The 21386-nt window shown below is 33.5% G+C and overlaps 1 long non-coding RNA gene across 1 annotated transcript; it reads left to right on the top strand.

The window, feature by feature from the left end:
• The first annotated feature begins 4383 nt into the window (after window positions 1–4383).
• On the top strand, window positions 4384–21082 carry LOC127708895 (uncharacterized). The gene is made up of 4 exons (XR_007985426.1): window positions 4384–4403; window positions 10085–10234; window positions 16040–16164; window positions 20953–21082. It is a non-coding gene; the product is annotated as an uncharacterized LOC127708895 (long non-coding RNA).
• The last annotated feature ends 304 nt before the right edge of the window (window positions 21083–21386 follow it).

The raw sequence follows: 21386 nt of genomic DNA, 5'->3' as shown, positions 1-21386 counted from the left end.
CTGTCATAAAGTTGCTAAAAAATACTAAGTTCCAAAGTCAGAAAAAATGAGAAAAAAATCCCCAAACTAGTATATAATAGCAGGTGCTCAACTTCAGTATATTTGTAATAAGACTGTGCAGTTTCAACGATATGGGTTGAAAACTGTAGGAGGTGTGGATTACAAAAATTGTGCCACTTTTCAAATGCCTCTAAACCGAACGCCAACCTGCTCGACCACCTGCTCGCCCACCCAACAATACGAAACAATAATTAGGTTTTGGACTTTGTGTAACGCGGTCAAAAAATGCAAGTACTAGATAATGAAAAAGTTAAATTATACAGTATCAAAGAATGCTCGCAGTAACTGAAAGCAAGCTCCAATTACTTTACCGGCTGATATGGAATTAACCGATCTAAACAGTAGTATCGCTTGCTGTAAGTCATGGTATCTATATAAGATTTCATAAAATAACGTCATTAACAGAATAGAACAAAAGTGGCCAGAATAAAGTTTACATTCGATTTTTTTTTATTTAGTATAATATGCACTTTTCGACATGGGTTTTATTCTTCCCTTAAGTATAATTTATAGTTTGTGTTATTTTCTTATTATTTGTTGTTTTACTTGCTTCCGGTTAATATTAATTAAACACTAAAAATAACCTTTATGACGAAGGATATGTCTCAATCGTCGGAACCACAATCCCGTCCTCTTTTTCCCCCGAATGTGACGTACAGAATAAGACTGATCACCGACTTTGTACTTACATGAGCAATATGATAGGTGTCACATGTGGCGCAGGATCTGCCTACCCTTTCGAGGCACCTGAGATCACCACCGGTTTCAATAGACTTCGTGTTGCTCATCAGTCTTAGTTTTCTATGTTGTGTTCTGTATACTTTTGTCAGTCTTTTGGTCTTGTCCTTTTTTTACCATGACATTGTCAGTTTATTTTCGACTTAGAAGTTTGAATGTCTCTTTGGTATCTTTTGCCTCCCTTTGTAAATTTAGTGCGTCCGACGCGTTTTCTTGACCTAACTTCATCTGGACACTCAAACCCCCACAAATTGAAGGTCAATGAAACATCAATACTTGATGAACTATATGTTATTTTTATATATGACCAAAAGGTATGTAAATGTACCTAAACATATGTTCAGCTCTCTCTCTATATATATAACTGTCAATAACACTAATGAATTTAAACATTTTGACAAATACCTACAGCGATAAAAGCAATATGAGTAATACACCGACAGATTTAAACATTGCTTCTGGTAAGACTATCTTACTACTGAATATCAACACATTTTACTGACTATGATTCATTACATTACAGTTCTAAACTTCATCTGTTTAGCTAACATTTGCAAAACATTTTGTGACATACTTTTATATTACTTTATACCTTTCTAAAATAAGACCAAAACTAATACCAGGCAAACAGCATCAATCAAATACAAATCTGCAGTTTTAATTTTCATTTGATACTTTTATTTTCTTATCAATTACGTATGACCTACATATGTTCAAAAAAGAGTATATTTACATTAAAGAATTTAATAAAGTTGATACAATCAAACGAAGGAAAACTAAAAATGCATGTGTATTCTGATTGACATAACAATGATTTCCTAAATGTTGACCTGTTTTTCAGAAAAAAAAGAGACGGCAGATATCGGTAAATGATTGAAATGTTATTACAAATCAAGTAAGTTATACCTTTGTTGTAATTGGCAAATCCTTATGGAAATGTTGGCACTAAATACAACTTCGTACTTTTTTTGGCATTTTAACTTTGATTGATTGTTGGTTGGTTAACTTACAGTGACAAATATTGCATGCCTGTTCAGGACGAGAGAAAAAAACAATAAATACAATAGGTAGGTCCTATAATAGAGGCTCTAGAGGCCGTCTGAGATGAAGATCGGCGAAATTTGGACTGCTACTGGAAAATGAGAGTATGTAAGACAGAGACAACAATTTTACCTTGCAACATGCCATCTAAGGACCGCTCAAATAGTTGTTGCAAGTGAAGAAAGCTTGGCATTAACTCAACACGAAGCATCGGGTTTAACGTCCACATTCTGACCGGACGTGGTTGCGTACTTGCATATTCCACACAGCAAAACGTTAGTTGACTGATCAAGATTAAAATGTTGAGAGTAACACATGTTGAAATAGCGCTTAACTTCGCTTGTACCATGTCTTGAGGCTCTTCAGTTGATACCTTATGTAGTATTTTATTATAATTGTTTATAAGGCAGCAACCCAACGAAAAACAAATTATGAGGGGGAACAATTTACAACAATAATTGGATATCAATTCAATATGTTAAGCTCTATCCAAGTACATACAATGCAAGTAGTTAATATACAAGTAATAGCTTTTCTAAAAAGCTTATCGTTTTTGAGTTAATATATTGAAAATTGTGTTTTGTTTTTGTATTGTTTTTTGTTTGCTTTGTAGTTTTATTCATTCAGAATATTGATCTGCATATAAATTTTAATGGGATGAATTAAAGTGGAAAAGATGAAAGGCCAACACACTATTTTAACGGTCACAAATTTTCTTTTTGTGAACCTCTGGTAAAAGCTTAATTTCTAAACCACTTGCTTTTTTGCCTGTCCTTTTTCAGTATTTTTTTTTAAGAATCAGTTTTTTAGCAGACATGTCCTTTTACTATTTGTTTGACAAAAGGGTGATCAATATCTATCATTATTTGTTCCGATTAACCAATTCAAAAACGTTTTAGATCCCAATCATTTTTTATCATACCGGAACTAATTGTCCCTATATCCTACTTACGCAGGTTCCAGTAGTGTATAAGGGTAAATGTGCATAGTTTCTAAGGAAAAACAGGTTTTAGGAGTAAATCGGTTATATCGGTTCTGAAAAAAAGTCGATAAATTGGAATGTTATGAAGTAAAGGAAATAGATGTGTGACTAAATACTTGAATTACAAATTGTGTCAACAGGTCAAATTAATACGAAAGTCCCGTTTGAGAGTACTCTAATTTACCGAAAGCTAGTTAAAAGCCAAATATGTTTTCATGAACGTGACATCTGTACGTGGCTCTGTACAATAACGACAGTGTGTTTCTTGATATAAAGTAACTTAGATAAATCACTACGTGTGCATTTTAAAAAAACAAAATCGCTGATGGTTTGTCAAATGTGTAATACTATTATCCTGTATAACAATATGAATGAGTGATATAACTGTACATGTATTGATGCTTTGTATTGATTGATTGTTGGTTGCTTAACGTCCAGTGGCAAATCATGATGCTTTGTAACTCAGAAACGGATCAAAATACACCAACAAGTTAATTATGACCACGAAAGTTAAAGAAATATTTATATCTGATGCAAACACAATTGAATAATAAAGAAAGAACAAAACTCAAACAATTTGATTTACTTTTGGGTTTGATGTTGCGTCATTAAAAGATCGATTCAACACTTCACTATCAACTTGATTGAACACTTGACTGTCATTTTCATGACCTGCTATCACGATTTTTTTCCCGTCTTTACTTTCGGATAAGCTCGCATATAATAGATGAAACCCCAACATAACCCAATCAGACTTTAAGAAAGCCTTTATTTCATACGGAATTCAGCTATTATTTACCGATGAAAATTCCTTAAATGATTTACCCCATTGTGACGTGAAGCTTATGACTATTTAGACTGGGTCTCATGGGAACCGGTCATTTCACAGAAACTATGCTAGGTCAGCAAGTCAAATTATAAAGTAGTGTTAATATGCACGAGCATATATATAACACATTAATTTAGACATATGAACGCCTTACGATTTGACAGAGGGTATTTCAAAGCTCAGAACCATGAAATTCTTTACAAAAGTTAAAATCATCATTATTTTTCTATTCGAGTTTAAACTTTTTGTTTAAGTTGTGACCTTTGAAACACGTCTGACTATAGTTTGCCTAAAATGAGCTTAAGAGATTGCATACTGAACTTTTTATATACTAAACAGTTTACTACGTTTACATGTCTTATTTACCATCATTGTATCTGAAGCTTATACAATTTTTTAAAACAAATATCAAACAAATGAAACTTTAATTTGCCTACAAATAAATATTATTTATAACTGAAACTGTTTTATTCTGATTATTATTTATTTTTGTTGAGGTTATATGAAAAGCATGGAAACGAGAATAATTTTTGGATGATTTATATATCATTAACACGCGATTTGAATTTATATTAACCTACTTCAAATATCAATTGAAATAATTAATTCAAAATACCGTTAGCTATGTTAATGTATATATGTAGTTCATTAATCTTCTTTACAGCCTTGCCAGATCAGACTTTACATTACTGTATATAAGCAGAACGAAAAACCATAAAAAACAAAACAAAAAATAAAACACGAGATATAAACGTAAGTAAACTTTAAAGGATATGTTTTGTAAATCATTTTTTAGGTAATTTAGCTATTTAGACCTGATGAAAAAATATAAGAATGCAAAGTCTTAAAAATCGTATATGTTTTGTGAGACGTAGGAAAAACATTTTTTGTTTACAAAAATGCTTTAGCTTTAATTTTGAGCCTGTGTAGTGGGTATAAGGAAAAACCGACTTCAATAAAATGTTTCTCATTACTATTTGAATATAGTCCATTGCAAGTGAGACCTCAGGCGTTCCGGACTGGTAAGAAGATTCTATTCCACTATATCTAGTGATGTAGCTGCATATTCAATCCTTCAAAATAGCGACATTTGTTCCTCAATTGTTAAATAATTCCTTAAGAAAGAACTAACTTAAACAGTTTCCTTTAATTTGTAAAGGCAATTGTACAAACGAAAATATCTGTTTAGTTACCTATTATTAGTTTTCAAAAGTGTCACTAATATATCTGTTGACTCTTAATTGGCGACAAAGCTTTAAGTAAAAGAACAGTTCGTATTGTTTCCGTTTTAAATGGTCTATCGTGAATTTCAAACGCATAATAGATCACAAAATAAACATCATAAATTATACTGTATGGTATCTTAATAAGCTACATTTTGTTATATTTGATACCAAAAATTTGAAAGTACATTTTGTATTGATAGTTATAATATAAAAGGCAGAAAAAACGCAATCTATATCATATCCCAGTAAAAAAAACTAACAAACTCGGCGGCAATGATGATCAACATGATCACAATAATCCTAATCAAATCAATACACTGATTAAAAGTTCAATAGAATATTTTACGATTAATCATTAAATTAACACAAAAACTCATAAATGATACCAAGCTTATTATTTTGTAAGCAACACTCGCGTTTCGTCTGCATTATACTATCAGTGGCGCTCGAATCAAAAACTGTTGGAAGACAAAAATCTATTTTGAAGTTATAGAGCATTAAAACAGTAAATTGTGAAAAATTGTGTCAATCTCAGGTACGACAATCTATACTTAGGGGTAGACAAACTTGTGTCAATCTCAGGTACGACAACCTATACTTAAGGGTAGACACACTTGTGTCAATCTCAGGTACGACAATCTTTACTTAGGGGTACACAAACTTGTGTCAATCTCAGGTACGACAATCTATACTTAGGGGTAGACAAACTTGTGTCAATCTCAGGTACGACAATCTATACTTAGGGGTAGACAAACTTGTGTCAATCTCAGGTACGACAATCTATACTAAGGGGTAGACAAACTTGTGTCAATATCAGGTACGACAATCTATACTTAGGGGTAGACAAACTTGTGTCAATCTCAGGTACGACAATCTATACTTAGGGGAACACATACTTGTGTCAATCTCAGGTACGACAATCTATACTTAGGGGTAGACAAACTTGTGTCAATCTCAGGTACGACAATCTATACTTAGGGGTAGACAAACTTGTGTCAATCTCAGGTACGACAATCTATACTTAGGGGTAGACAAACTTGTGTCAATCTCAGGTACGACAATCTATACTAAGGGGTAGACAAACTTGTGTCAATCTCAGGTACGACAAACTTTGGTTAGGGGTACACAAACTTGTGTCAATCTCAGGTACGACAATATTTACTTAGGGGTAGACAAACATGTGTCAATCTCAGGTACGACAATCTATACTTAGGGGTAGACAAACTTGTGTCACTCTCAGGTACGACAATCTATACTAAGGGGTAGACAAACTTGTGTCAATATCAGGTACGACAATCTATACTTAGGGGTAGACAAACTTGTGTCAATCTCAAGTACGACAATCTATACTTAGGGGTACAAAAACTTGTGTCAATCTCAGATACGACAATCTATACTTAGGGGTAGACAAACTTGTGTCAATCTCAGGTACGACAATCTATACTTAGGGGTAGACAAACTTGTGTCAATCTCAGGTACGACAATATTTACTTAGGGATAGACAAACTTGTGTCAATCTCAGGTACGACAATCTATACTTAGGGGTAGTCAAACTTGTGTCAATCTCAGGTATGACAATCTATACTAAGGGGTAGACAAACTTGTGTCAATATCAGGTACGACAATCTATACTTAGGGGTAGACAAACTTGTGTCAATCTCAGGTACGACAATCTATACTTAGGGGTAGACAAACTTGTGTCAATCTCAGGTACGACAATCTATACTAAGGGGTAGACAAACTTGTGTCAATCTCAGGTACGACAAACTTTGGTTAGGGGTACACAAACTTGTGTCAATCTCAGGTACGACAATATTTACTTAGGGGTAGACAAACATGTGTCAATCTCAGGTACGACAATCTATACTTAGGGGTAGACAAACTTGTGTCACTCTCAGGTACGACAATCTATACTAAGGGGTAGACAAACTTGTGTCAATATCAGGTACGACAATCTATACTTAGGGGTAGACAAACTTGTGTCAATCTCAAGTACGACAATCTATACTTAGGGGTACAAAAACTTGTGTCAATCTCAGATACGACAATCTATACTTAGGGGTAGACAAACTTGTGTCAATCTCAGGTACGACAATCTATACTTAGGGGTAGACAAACTTGTGTCAATCTCAGGTACGACAATATTTACTTAGGGATAGACAAACTTGTGTCAATCTCAGGTACGACAATCTATACTTAGGGGTAGTCAAACTTGTGTCAATCTCAGGTATGACAATCTATACTAAGGGGTAGACAAACTTGTGTCAATATCAGGTACGACAATCTATACTTAGGGGTAGACAAACTTGTGTCAATCTCAGGTACGACAATCTATACTTAGGGGTACAAAAACTTGTGTCAATCTCAGGTACGACAATCTATACTTAGGGGTACAAAAACTTGTGTCAATCTCAGGTACGACAATCTATACTTAGGGGTAGACAAACTTGTGTCAATCTCAGGTACGACAATCTATACTAAGGGGTAGACAAACTTGTGTCAATATCAGGTACGACAATCTATACTTAGGGGTAGACAAACTTGTGTCAATCTCAGGTACGACAATCTATACTAAGGGGTAGACAAACTTCTTTCAATATCAGGTACGACAATCTATACTTAGGGGTAGACAAACTTGTGTCAATCTCAGGTACGACAATCTATACTTAGGGGTACAAAAACTTGTGTCAATCTCAGATACGACAATCTATACTTAGGGGTAGACAAACTTGTGTCAATCTCAGGTACGACAATCTATACTTAGGGGTAGACAAACTTGTGTCAATCTCAGGTACGACAATCTATACTAAGGGGTAGACAAACTTGTGTCAATATCAGGTACGACAATCTATACTTAGGGGTAGACAAACTTGTGTCAATCTCAGGTACGACAATCTATACTTAGGGGTAGACAAACTTGTGTCAATCTCAGGTACGACAATCTATACTAAGGGGTAGACAAACTTGTGTCAATATCAGGTACGACAATCTATACTTAGGGGTAGACAAACTTGTGTCAATCTCAGGTACGACAATCTATACTTAGGGGTAGACAAACTTGTGTCAATCTCAGGTACGACAATCTATACTAAGGGGTAGACAAACTTGTGTCAATATCAGGTACGACAATCTATACTTAGGGGTACACAAACTTGTGTCAATCTCAGGTACGACAATATATACTTAGGGGTAGACAAACTTGTGTCAATCTCAGGTACGACAATCTTTGGTTAGGGGTACACAAACTTGTGTCAATCTCAGGTACGACAATATTTACTTAGGGGTAGACAAACTTGTGTCAATCTCAGGTACGACAATCTATACTAAGGGGTAGACAAACTTGTGTCAATATCAGGTACGACAATCTATACTTAGGGGTAGACAAACTTGTGTCAATCTCAGGTACGACAATCTATACTTAGGGGTAGACAAAAACTTGTGTCAATCTCAGATACGACAATCTATACTTAGGGGTAGACAAACTTGTGTCAATCTCAGGTACGACAATCTTTACTTAGGGGTACACAAACTTGGGTCAACCTCAGGTACGACAATCTATACTTAGGGGTACACAAACTTGTGTCAATCTCAGGTACGACAATCAATACTTAGGGTTACACAAACTTGTATCAATCTCAGGTACGACAATTTATACTTAGGGGTAGACAAACTTGTGTCAATCGCAGGTACGACAATCTATACGTAGGGGTAGTCAAACTTGTGTCAATATCAGATACGACAATCTTTACTTAGGGGTACACAAACTTGGGTCAATCTCAGGTACGACAATCTATACTTAGGGGTACACAAACTTGTGTCAATCTCAGGTACGACAATCAATACTTAGGGTTACACAAACTTGTATCAATCTCAGGTACGACAATTTATACTTAGGGGTAGACAAACGTGTGTCAATCTCAGGTACGACAATATATACTTAGGGGTAGACAAACTTGTGTCAATCGCAGGTACGACAATCTATACGTAGGGGTAGACAAACTTGTGTCAATATCAGGTACGACAATCTTTACTTAGGGGTAGACAAACTTGTGTCAATCTCAGGTACGACAATCTATACTTAGGGGTAGACAAACTTTAAGGTTTCGAATAAATAAACATCGTATAAAAAGCTCATTTACAGAAAGTAAACATATCTATGATAACCAGGTAAAAAAACTGTAGGGTCTTGACTACTGGGCTGGTGACACAACTTTAAATACTTTGTGTTCGCAAGTAGCTCAACGCAAATTATAACGATTAATTATTGTGTTGTTCAGTCAGTAAAAAAATATTTATAAGATTAAAGAATACGTTATTGTAATTTGTTAAGAATACTAATAAAATATCCAATGTTTACGAACTACAGTTTTTAATAAGCAGCTCAGGGTTAACAAAACAAAAGAAATTACAGAAAAATAAAGATATCTGTAACTGATAATAACTTAAACTTTGTACGGTTTACTGGCGATTAACGAGACTTTACTTGACCACGATAAGAAACGGAATATATTTGGAAAACCAAAGATGCGTTAATACCGTGATTTAAACATTTATCATCTTAAATACGTGTTATAGACTAGTGGTCTTTTTATTTGTCTTTGTATATTATTAACCTTTACTATTTAGTCCATTTTTGGTTATATACTTTTGGCGTTGCTCGGTATTTATACATCCCGCCATTGTGTTTTTTGCTATGATCAATTTTGTTGTCTTATCTTTCATTTTTGCTCATGTTCTTTGTCTGTGGAGAGTCTATGTGCCGTTTTGTTTTTTTTTTATGTTGAATATTTATTTGTTTTTGTGGTGATTGAGATTGTGACGCAATGTTCACTGATGTTCCCCAGTTTTTCGTGTTTTTGCCTATTGTGTCTGTTTGTTTTGCTCGCACGTTGTTGTCAATGTAATATAATTCTATGTGGCTGTTGTGTGAGTGTAGTGCCAGGTTTGGTCCGCCGTTTTCTGCATAAGGAGATGCCTGTACCGAGTCAAGAATATGGTAGTTGTTTTCCATTCGTTTGATGTGTTTGAGCTTTTGATTTTGCCATTTGATAAAGGACTTTCGGTTTTGAATTTTTCGTTGGACTTCGGTATTTTCTGTTATTTTACTTTTTTTATAGTCGAACTATATTATATTGCTTGTGTGTAAAACAGATAAAGGTAAACCCAATACTAAAGTTTTGTTAACAATTTAATGCTTACATTTTTTAGCGTTGAACATTATGTTTAGACCTACTAGTTTACACGTGTACCTTCTTGTCATACTAGTAAGCTACCACTCAGCTAATTCTGCTAGGTGCACAGGGCATGCAACATGTAAATATGTTGACGAAAAAATGGAAGAATTGAAAAACAATCTAGGTAAGTAACACTTTTGTTGAAATGTAGGAAATACTTAGAGAACTGCATATAACCGATACACATACTCTTTATCCAAAACAAGCTGCTAAAAAAGGGTAAAGATACAAAGGCTAACGGTAAAAAATATTATTAAAATATACCTGGCTTATACTTTTGTACGCCAGAAACGCTTTTTTGTCTGCAATAGACCTACCAGTGACGCTCAAATCAAACAAAGTTAAAAGGCAAAATAAAGTACAAAGTTGAGGGTATTCAGGATCCAAAATTCTTAAAGGTTTTGCCGAATACAGCTAAGGTAGCATAATAATTCGAGGTTTTGTAAACAGTTAATATATAAATATGACCATATTAATGTAAGTAAGTTTTCAAAATGTACTTCTTGACAAAGTTATAACGCTTTCTGGATATTATTAGACAGTGGTTTGTTTTTCTGAATGACGTGTACTTCATAAATCCTTATATTAACAACTGTTTTGATAGAATAAATAGAATATGCGATCATACGGTAACATATCATGTTTGGTTTGACAGTTGTGTTATAATTAGACAAGCCGAATTTTATTCAATATAAAAACTGTACTCCAAGACAAACCGTTATGTTCGCCTTATTCTATAAGCAAAAACCTAAAGCATTTGTAAAAAAGTAAATTAAGTAATTGCTAATCGAGTTAAACATATCCAGATTGTGGCAAAATATGTAAGATACATGTTGATGTTCATTTGACAAATTTTCAATAATAAATGTGAACTCAATCATTTACACCAAAAGCGCTTTAAAAACTTTTCGTCTTTTGTAAAGCAAATTTGAACTTATAGGTTGCACTTTGTAAATACAGCTGTTTCTCAAACCACGCCTCTTTTGGGGAGATATTTAATATTCATAGGTATGTTAATTTGTTAACGTACTGGTTCCCATTGATGATCTCTGTGTTTCAACTCATAGAGACATCACTTGGGAATGTAACCAGTATAGAAAAACATGGTAGCGGCTAAATTTTAATTCTTAGGAGGTCCAAAAATGGAGGTAAGGGTAGTATAGAATTTTAGTATAAGTTTAAACTCTTAGAAGTTCAGGGCATATAAATGTTGAAAATATGCCGCACAGCCCTATATTTTGACCTTTGAATAAAATAGTAGTGCATATAAACTTTCCGTTCTGGGATATTATTTTTCACGAAACTTCATAGTAAAAGTGTCACAGTTTTAGCCGCAAAGGGAGTTCCTATGGGAAATTGCATTGTCTGTATTTACAGAATTGCAACCTATATAGGGTTAAAAAATAGAACTTACAGAATTTCACAAAATCTGGTTTATCTCAGAGATTTTAAAGAATTTAACTCAAATATGAAGTTTTATAAATATTTCATGAAGATTGAGAAAATCCTGGGCCATAACTATGATGACTCAGCATAAATTCACAGTTTACAGTATGCATGGTTTACTTAAAGCCCTGAATTCAAAATAAATTCATAATATATGCCTATATGTAATTTAAATTGTTTAGAAGTGCTTATATTTACTCTTCGCAGTAATTGCAACTCATTGATCCTTCCTAAATATTTCTGGTGGGGTGTTTTGTCCTGTCGATAACCAAAAAGTAAGCCGTAACGCCTAAATGTGCTTTTTTTGTGACTTCGGCATAAAAAAGTACAAGCTAGAATTACAAAAAGACCTCAGTAAAACTTACAATAGTGTGTTCTATCCTAAATATGTAGTAAATATTCCACATTGCTAGAAACAGGGAAAAAAATTAGGAAATGTGAGGCCCCAGGGGCAAACACAGAGAAAAATGCCTACCCCTGAGTCATAAAACAGATAATTTAACTTGTAAATGCTATGATTTTTTTATTTTAAAGGTCTTTTATAAAGTTAACAATAACTGTGCTAGGAAGTTATGCAAAAATCAGATGTAAGCAGTCATTTCAATCAAACTTTTAGTGAATTTATGCACCAGACTGATATCTTCATAAATACAACTTTTGCAAATATGGCTTTGTTTAAACACTTCTAGGACATATATTAACTAACTTATGTTAGATATATGGTTAGGGATGATACTGTTGTGACAAGAATTCTAAACTGACCATTTGAGGCAGAAATTGTGAACTTTCATTGACAAATAGGCATACAGTAAGATGTGGACTGGAGACACAGGCAGGATTGGATACTTTGTATAATCTTGAATGTTGGAATGCTTAACTTCTAAACAATACATTTATAGTATTCTAAAATGCTTTCAATTTGTTATCAGAATAGTTTCAAACAGGTTTTAGACAGTTCATGCCAGAAAACATGCACATAGGGTAAGCTGGCAATAATTAGAGTCTTGTTTTCAAAATCTTTAAAAAATTGAAACAGGGGTAGGGGTATAAAATGTACTGTAAAAGGAGACTTAGAGTATATGCAGTGATTTCTTTAAGGCTATAATTCTGATAAATAAGTACTGTTGTGAGAAAAAGTGTTTTTAGAGAGTTTTCTATTTGAATAAATGTTTGTATATAGGGTTAAAAAATAGAACATACAGAATTTCACAAAATCTGGTTTATCTCAGAGATTTTAAAGAATTTAACTCAAATATGAAGTTTTATAAATATTTCATGAAGATTGAGAAAATCCTGGGCCTTAACTATGATGACTCAGCATAAATTCACAGTTTACAGTATGCATGGTTTACTTAAAGCCCTGAATTCAAAATAAATTCATAATATATGCCTATATGTAATTTAAATTGTTTAGAAGTGCTTATATTTACTCTTCGCAGTAATTGCAACTCATTGATCCTTCCTAAATATTTCTGGTGGGGTGTTTTGTCCTGTCGATAACCAAAAAGTAAGCCGTAACGCCTAAATGTGCTTTTTTTGTGACTGCGGCATAAAAAAGTACAAGCTAGAATTACAAAAAGACCTCAGTAAAACTTACAATAGTGTGTTCTATCCTAAATATGTAGTAAATATTCCACATTGCTAGAAACAGGGAAAAAAATTAGGAAATGTGAGGCCCCAGGGGCAAACACAGAGAAAAATGCCTACCCCTGAGTCATAAAACAGATAATTTAACTTGTAAATGCTATGATTTTTTTATTTTAAAGGTCTTTTATAAAGTTAACAATAACTGTGCTAGGAAGTTATGCAAAAATCAGATGTAAGCAGTCATTTCAATCAAACTTTTAGTGAATTTATGCACCAGACTGATATCTTCATAAATACAACTTTTGCAAATATGGCTTTGTTTAAACACTTCTAGGACATATATTAACTAACTTATGTTAGATATATGGTTAGGGATGATACTGTTGTGACAAGAATTCTAAACTGACCATTTGAGGCAGAAATTGTGAACTTTCATTGACAAATAGGCATACAGTAAGATGTGGACTGGAGACACAGGCAGGATTGGATACTTTGTATAATCTTGAATGTTGGAATGCTTAACTTCTAAACAATACATTTATAGTATTCTAAAATGCTTTCAATTTGTTATCAGAATAGTTTCAAACAGGTTTTAGACAGTTCATGCCAGAAAACATGCACATAGGGTAAGCTGGCAATAATTAGAGTCTTGTTTTCAAAATCTTTAAAAAATTGAAACAGGGGTAGGGGTATAAAATGTACTGTAAAAGGAGACTTAGAGTATATGCAGTGATTTCTTTAAGGCTATAATTCTGATAAATAAGTACTGTTGTGAGAAAAAGTGTTTTTAGAGAGTTTTCTATTTGAATAAATGTTTGTATATAGGGTTAAAAAATAGAACATACAGAATTTCACAAAATCTGGTTTATCTCAGAGATTTTAAAGAATTTAACTCAAATATGAAGTTTTATAAATATTTCATGAAGATTGAGAAAATCCTGGGCCTTAACTATGATGACTCAGCATAAATTCACAGTTTACAGTATGCATGGTTTACTTAAAGCCCTGAATTCAAAATAAATTCATAATATATGCCTATATGTAATTTAAATTGTTTAGAAGTGCTTATATTTACTCTTCGCAGTAATTGCAACTCATTGATCCTTCCTAAATATTTCTGGTGGGGTGTTTTGTCCTGTCGATAACCAAAAAGTAAGCCGTAACGCCTAAATGTGCTTTTTTTGTGACTGCGGCATAAAAAAGTACAAGCTAGAATTACAAAAAGACCTCAGTAAAACTTACAATAGTGTGTTCTATCCTAAATATGTAGTAAATATTCCACATTGCTAGAAACAGGGAAAAAAATTAGGAAATGTGAGGCCCCAGGGGCAAACACAGAGAAAAATGCCTACCCCTGAGTCATAAAACAGATAATTTAACTTGTAAATGCTATGATTTTTTTATTTTAAAGGTCTTTTATAAAGTTAACAATAACTGTGCTAGGAAGTTATGCAAAAATCAGATGTAAGCAGTCATTTCAATCAAACTTTTAGTGAATTTATGCACCAGACTGATATCTTCATAAATACAACTTTTGCAAATATGGCTTTGTTTAAACACTTCTAGGACATATATTAACTAACTTATGTTAGATATATGGTTAGGGATGATACTGTTGTGACAAGAATTCTAAACTGACCATTTGAGGCAGAAATTGTGAACTTTCATTGACAAATAGGCATACAGTAAGATGTGGACTGGAGACACAGGCAGGATTGGATACTTTGTATAATCTTGAATGTTGGAATGCTTAACTTCTAAACAATACATTTATAGTATTCTAAAATGCTTTCAATTTGTTATCAGAATAGTTTCAAACAGGTTTTAGACAGTTCATGCCAGAAAACATGCACATAGGGTAAGCTGGCAATAATTAGAGTCTTGTTTTCAAAATCTTTAAAAAATTGAAACAGGGGTAGGGGTATAAAATGTACTGTAAAAGGAGACTTAGAGTATATGCAGTGATTTCTTTAAGGCTATAATTCTGATACATAAGTACTGTTGTGAGAAAAAGTGTTTTTAGAGAGTTTTCTATTTGATTAAATGTTTGTATAGGTTGCACTTTGTAAATACAGCTGTTTCTCAAACCACGCCTCTTTTGGGGAGATATTTAATATTCATAGGTATGTTAATTTGTTAACGTACTGGTTCCCATTGATGATCTCTGTGTTTCATCTCATAGAGACATCACTTGGGAATGTAACCAGTATAGAAAAACATGGTAGCGGCTAAATTTTAATTCTTAGGAGGTCCAAAAATGGAGGTAAGGGTAGTATAGAATTTTAGTATAAGTTTAAACTGTTAGAAGTTCAGGGCATATAAATGTTGAAAATATGCCGCACAGCCCTATATTTTGACCTTTGAATAAAATAGTAGTGCATATAAACTTTCCGTTCTGGGATATTATTTTTCACGAAACTTCATAGTAAAAGTGTCACAGTTTTAGCCGCAAAGGGAGTTCCTATGGGAAATTGCATTGTTTGTATTTACAGAATTGCAACCTTATATGGATGACCTTCAGTTGTTAACTTCTAAATCATTTGGTATCTGGTGGATAGCTGTACCATTTGAGGTCATACAACTCCACATCTTCTTATTTTTATATTGGTTATTATTTTAGGTGTTATTTTATCATTTAACTCTTCAACTGTTTCGGTTCTTAAACATCATTGGCTTTCCAATATTCGGCTTTGAACGTTTCTGATGAACGTAAATCCAGAAAAGCGCTTCGGATGTATTAAATTTATAAATTGTTGTTCGTTGTGTCCTGATGTTCCTTTACAATGGTATTGCAATACTAATATCTAAAATATAAACAAATAAATATATAGAATTTTAAATTGGGGTATTTGATATATAAATCGATGTGCTCATTGCATATACTATTTTGCTTCAGGATATGTTGGTTGTTTCATTGATGATAGGAACAGACTTTTCGACACAAGGAAACCTAACAGCGCAAATATGAGTCTTAGAAAATGTCGGGAGCAGTGTCGCAACTACATATATGTAGGACTACAGGTTAGTAATGTCAGGAGCGGTGTCGGGGCTACATATATGTAGGACTACAGGCTAGTAATGTCGGGAGCAGTGTCGGGGCTACATATATGTAGGACTACAGGTTAGTAATGTCGGGAGCAGTATCGGGGCTACATATATGTAGGACTACAGGTTAGTTATGTCGGGAGCAGTGTCGCGGCTACATATATGTAGGAATACAGGTTAGTTATGTCGGGAGCAGTGTCGCGGCTACATATATGTAGGAATACAGGTTAGTTATGTCGGGAGCAGTGTCGGGGCTACATATATGTAGGACTACAGGCTAGTAATGTCGGGAGCAGTGTCGGAGCTACATATATACAGGACTACAGGTTAGTAATAGAATTGATAGCAATAAAGACATTGCTACCTGCAGGCAATTTATAATATAGTGGGGCGAGATTAAATGCTTCTTTTAAATTATTTATCCTTAATTTATTTCGTAATTAACTAACTCGGATTCGTGTGAGTAAAAGTAGGTCAGCAAAATAAGGACCACAATTAGTTCCCATAAGGACCAAAACAATATTTTTAAAGTTTTGACCAAGGAAAACAACAGAGATACCTCTTAGATACTTTAATATGTTGGTGTTATAAGGTTTGGAATCAGTTTTATTCTGATGTATGCCGAATGTATATTTAGATATTATTAGTTACATAGTGTGCTAGTGACCTAATACGATATATATGGGGTCAGTAAATTCCATATGGGGTGAAAGCGAAGCTCGAATCCCCATATCGAATTTACTGACCCCATACATATAGTATTAGGTCACTAGCACACTGTGTAACAAATTTATCTTACCGACTATCTGAACATGTGGTATTTAAATTAGACTAGTGGCCTATTAAAGTGATTAAGTCTTCAATACTTAGTATTGAAAACCTACTTCCATTTGTCTATACAAATTAAGTCTTCAATACTTAGTATTAAGAGCTTACTTCCACTTGTCTATACAAAAACAAATGCCAACAATAACAACTTGTTAACTTTAAATGTGTTTTGTGAATTTATTTTAATCGTTCATCATCAATTTCTTCGTCTGTTGAAACCTTTCAGATTTCTCCTCAACACCGTGTTGTTTTTATAAAGGGACGTAACACCACTACTAACCGTGTATTGAAATAAACCCCGCCTACTAACCTAATATGAAATATACACGGTCTCCACGCGGTTGCTTTTAACCAATCATATTCCTAAAAATGTATAGGAGGTAAGATAAAATTATATACTAAAACAACTTTTAAAAATATTGAAATATATTTATCTTTACTTTTACATATTTTGTTGACCTTTGTTGTCTTTTGCAACTGTATATGTTACGGACTGGTCTGATGTATTCAATGTGTCTTTCGAAGAAGCGACACAAACGACGTTTTATTGTATTTTTTTGTCCAATACATTGTTGACATCTATCATTACGAACAATTTATTTCCAAACTTTGGTATAAAAATAGTTGTAAAAAAGGGATAACAAAATGTTTTCGTACGTGTGTTATACGTCGTTCCTAAATACCAATACATACCGTATTAAAAAAACCCATTCAGGTATGTAAGAGATGTCTAGAGGGAGGTGTTACTTACAATGGTATAAAAACTACTTAGACAGGACACACAAACTACACTGCTTATTTTGGGTTCCAGGACAACATATTCATCATTTAAAAAACAAAGATAATATGCCCTTTAATGGACTATATATGTTAACGATGTAACTGTATTAATATATCATCCATACATTAATGGAAAAACAATGTAAGTTCTTTTCCAAAAACGGAAAAGGTGCAGAACAGTCTCATTGGTAAAAAAAAAAAACATTTCACAAACAATTACTCTTAACAAAGGTAACATAAAACACTACGGGTCTCGTTTGTTTCTTTTGCACGGTTGATTACGTATAACATGAACAGTACCAATTGTACTACCCCAAGTGCACCTTTCGACAAATAATATCTGTACAGCAATGCTCGAGGCAAACCTTATTGATTACTCAACACCTTATACATAATTTTCCAATCTGATATAACAGAACAGTAGTCAAACCATAGTTAAATATAAGCAACATTAGTTTACAAATGTTCAAATCTCTTTAATCTATGAAGGAAACAAAAAATGAGGGATTCGCATGAACGCCATAAAAACGAAAAACGAAACCTACAGGGTAAGCGTGTTATACTATTAATGATTAAATGGACCATGAATCATTGCTATGTATGGGAGTGATATATTTTTTTTATTTCATTTAATATATATGTAGGACTCTAAAGTGCGATGGTACTCTAAAGTGCGATGGTCACGCTAAAGTTCGATGGTCTACGCTAAAGTGCGATGGTGTCAGACGCTAAAGTGCGATGGTTGTTTGTTTTTTTAAGTGCGATCAGATGACACGCTAAAGTGCGATGGTATACATGACACGCTAAAGTGCGTTGGTTTAACACGCTTTTAAATTGCGATGGTGTAACGAGAATGGGGTTCATGCAATGGTTTTTGTTTTTTGCTATGTGCATATTAGTTTTTCGTCTATTGTATTGTTTATAAATCATGCTGTTGTCTTTCTCTTTTGAATTGTTTTACATTAGTCGTTTCGTGGTCCTATATAGCTTCTATGCGATGTAAGCCAAGCCTCCACGTTGAAGTTCATAATGTTGCTAAGTGCATATGGTCTTTAGTGGATAGTTGTTTCGTTGACAATTACACCACAACTTCTTATTTGTTTTTTATTTATTGTTTTATATATCTTTCACAGACATGACGAACCATATTGTAAAAAATTGTTTTATAAAATAAGTCAATTAGAAAATTAAAATGTAGCTTTTATTTCACGCAAGTAAATGACATGGGATTAAAAATATAGAAGGAGTTTCTAAATTAAATTTGGACGAATTAAATACTTTGACTACTGGTGTATGTTGCCGTTTTCGCTCTCTTTTACGGTATACACCTTCCCCTTACTATCGTCAGTCTCTAAGTTTATGAGAAGTATTCTTTTCCAGCATCCTGTCAGAAACACGTGTGTCCCCGCCGACACAGCGGGATCAAAGGTTTGCATTGTTGTTACTGTCGATGATTTTTTGGGAAATAACTCCTCCGCATACAAACTTTTCTAGCACCAACCAAAATTAGAATCATTTGTTTCTCTTTTCGTGTCTAATGAAAAAACTTCATCAGCACAAACATTCTCGTTTACCCATGTCCATTTTTGTTTGTACAAACGGCGTATATCGTCATAATGCTATTTATGGTTGCAAACGTCCATACTTTCGCGAACAAACGTATTTCCGCGGAAAAACGTACTTTAGCGTATCGCAGCATCGGACTTTAGCGTGTTCCATTAAATATCACATACCATCGCACTTTAGCGTATCAAACCATCGCACTTTAGTATGGGCCATCGCACTTTAGCGTGACCATCGCGTTTTAGCGTCCCCATCGCACTTTAGAGTCCTACATATATACCGTCGATTCATTTATTTTCGTGGGTTCCAATTTTTGTGGATTGAGGAAAACTAGCATTTTCGTGGCTATTTAATTTCGTTGTTTTGGCAAAGTCTGCATACATTCCTTTAAAAAACTTGTGATTCGTTGAACATTTAAATTCGTGGTTCCACTGTACCCACGAAATCGACGAAAATTGGTATCCAACGAATATTAATGAATCCACAGTATATTAAAGTTATACGACTGCAAATATTCAATAAAACAGTATCCACATGTTCACGGTTATACCAAAGTAATGAGATACTGGGCTAGAGATAGCCACGGGGACAAACAGTCGGTATGGGTTTTACTCATTGTTGAAGGCCGTACGGTGAGCTTCAGTTGTTAATTTGTGTCAATTAGTCTCTTGTGAAGAGTTGTCTCATTGGAAATCATACCACATCTTCTTATTTTTATATCAACAGCAGAAGTGTTTTTCAGTTTTTTAGTTTCAACTTCAACATTTGTTCAAGTCTCTGCTAAAAATTGGCATTTAAGGTATCAATTTTACTGCACCAGATGCGCATTTGGACAACAAACGTGTCTTCAGTGATGCTGGAGGCGATTTTTTTTAATTTCCAAAACGTAGTAAAAATATTTTATCCAGAAAAAAAGCAAAGTTCAGTACTGACATGAATAACTTATTAGCAATAAAAGTGCTGTTTTTTTTCTTTGGCCTTTGTCATGTATGTGTAGAAATTTTGTGTCATATAATATACACCATTTTGTTTGATAAAAAAGTAAATCATTTTTTTCTGTTTGCCTATAATCATCATTGTTCATATGATTCAGTATTTACTAAACATATTTTCCCTTCTCTAACATATTCTTAATAGATTTTGATTATCGGTTTCGGTAAATATTTTATATTTTGTGTTATCAAGTTTTACTTATATGTTTGTCAATGTGAATATGTTACCCATTAAAGATACATCATTTTATTTTATTTTTCATACTTATAGTATGTATTTTTTTCTACAAAAGGGATACTTAAATGATATAACTTGTTTTTGATGGCTAGTTTTAGTTACAATTCATCAGAACTATTTTTTTTCAAAATTGTTAATTAAAAGTTTATTTATTGATGTGTTGATTGAAATTCAAATATGAATCTTATAACGTGAAAATAATTTTTACTGAACTTATCAAGATCATGAATGTATAATTTCCTGTGTCGTTGAATGACCATTTACCTGTGCTTTTCTATCAAACAGAAATGATTATAAATTGGCCACGAATCTGTGCTTTAGTATAATCATAGTCTAAACTTTTAAAACAAATCTTTTAAATAGAATGGTAAAGAATGTTTCTGTGGCAACGCACTGAATGTTAACAAGTATCCACCAAAACAAGAATCGCAATGCCAACATAAATGTTCAGGAGAACGTAACAGAATGTGTGGAGGCCATTGGAAGATGTCTATTTATACAGGTATTCACCTTTTTATCAAAATGATTTGTATTGTGTTGTGTTCATCTGTGTGCGTTAAATAACGGGAAAAATTCAAGCAGCATATCATGTTTAGGATGGTTGCTAACGCAAACTTTCAAAATATAAAGATAAAGCCTCAAAAGACCAAGTAGATTCCAAGGAGCAATAAAAACCATCAGTCGAAAAAAAACATTATGGCAAGGAAGAAATCAACAAGCAACACTCGTCAAACACACAACGCAAAACATTAAAGATCGGGCAGGATGAACTTCACCACAAACTGAGGATAAAACTA

Source organism: Mytilus californianus, unplaced genomic scaffold (genome assembly GCF_021869535.1).
Source record: "Mytilus californianus isolate M0D057914Y unplaced genomic scaffold, xbMytCali1.0.p SCAF_7, whole genome shotgun sequence".
Lineage (NCBI taxonomy): Eukaryota > Metazoa > Mollusca > Bivalvia > Mytilida > Mytilidae > Mytilus > Mytilus californianus.
Note: the sequence above shows the minus strand (reverse complement) of the source record. Positions and strands in the feature narration are given on the sequence as shown.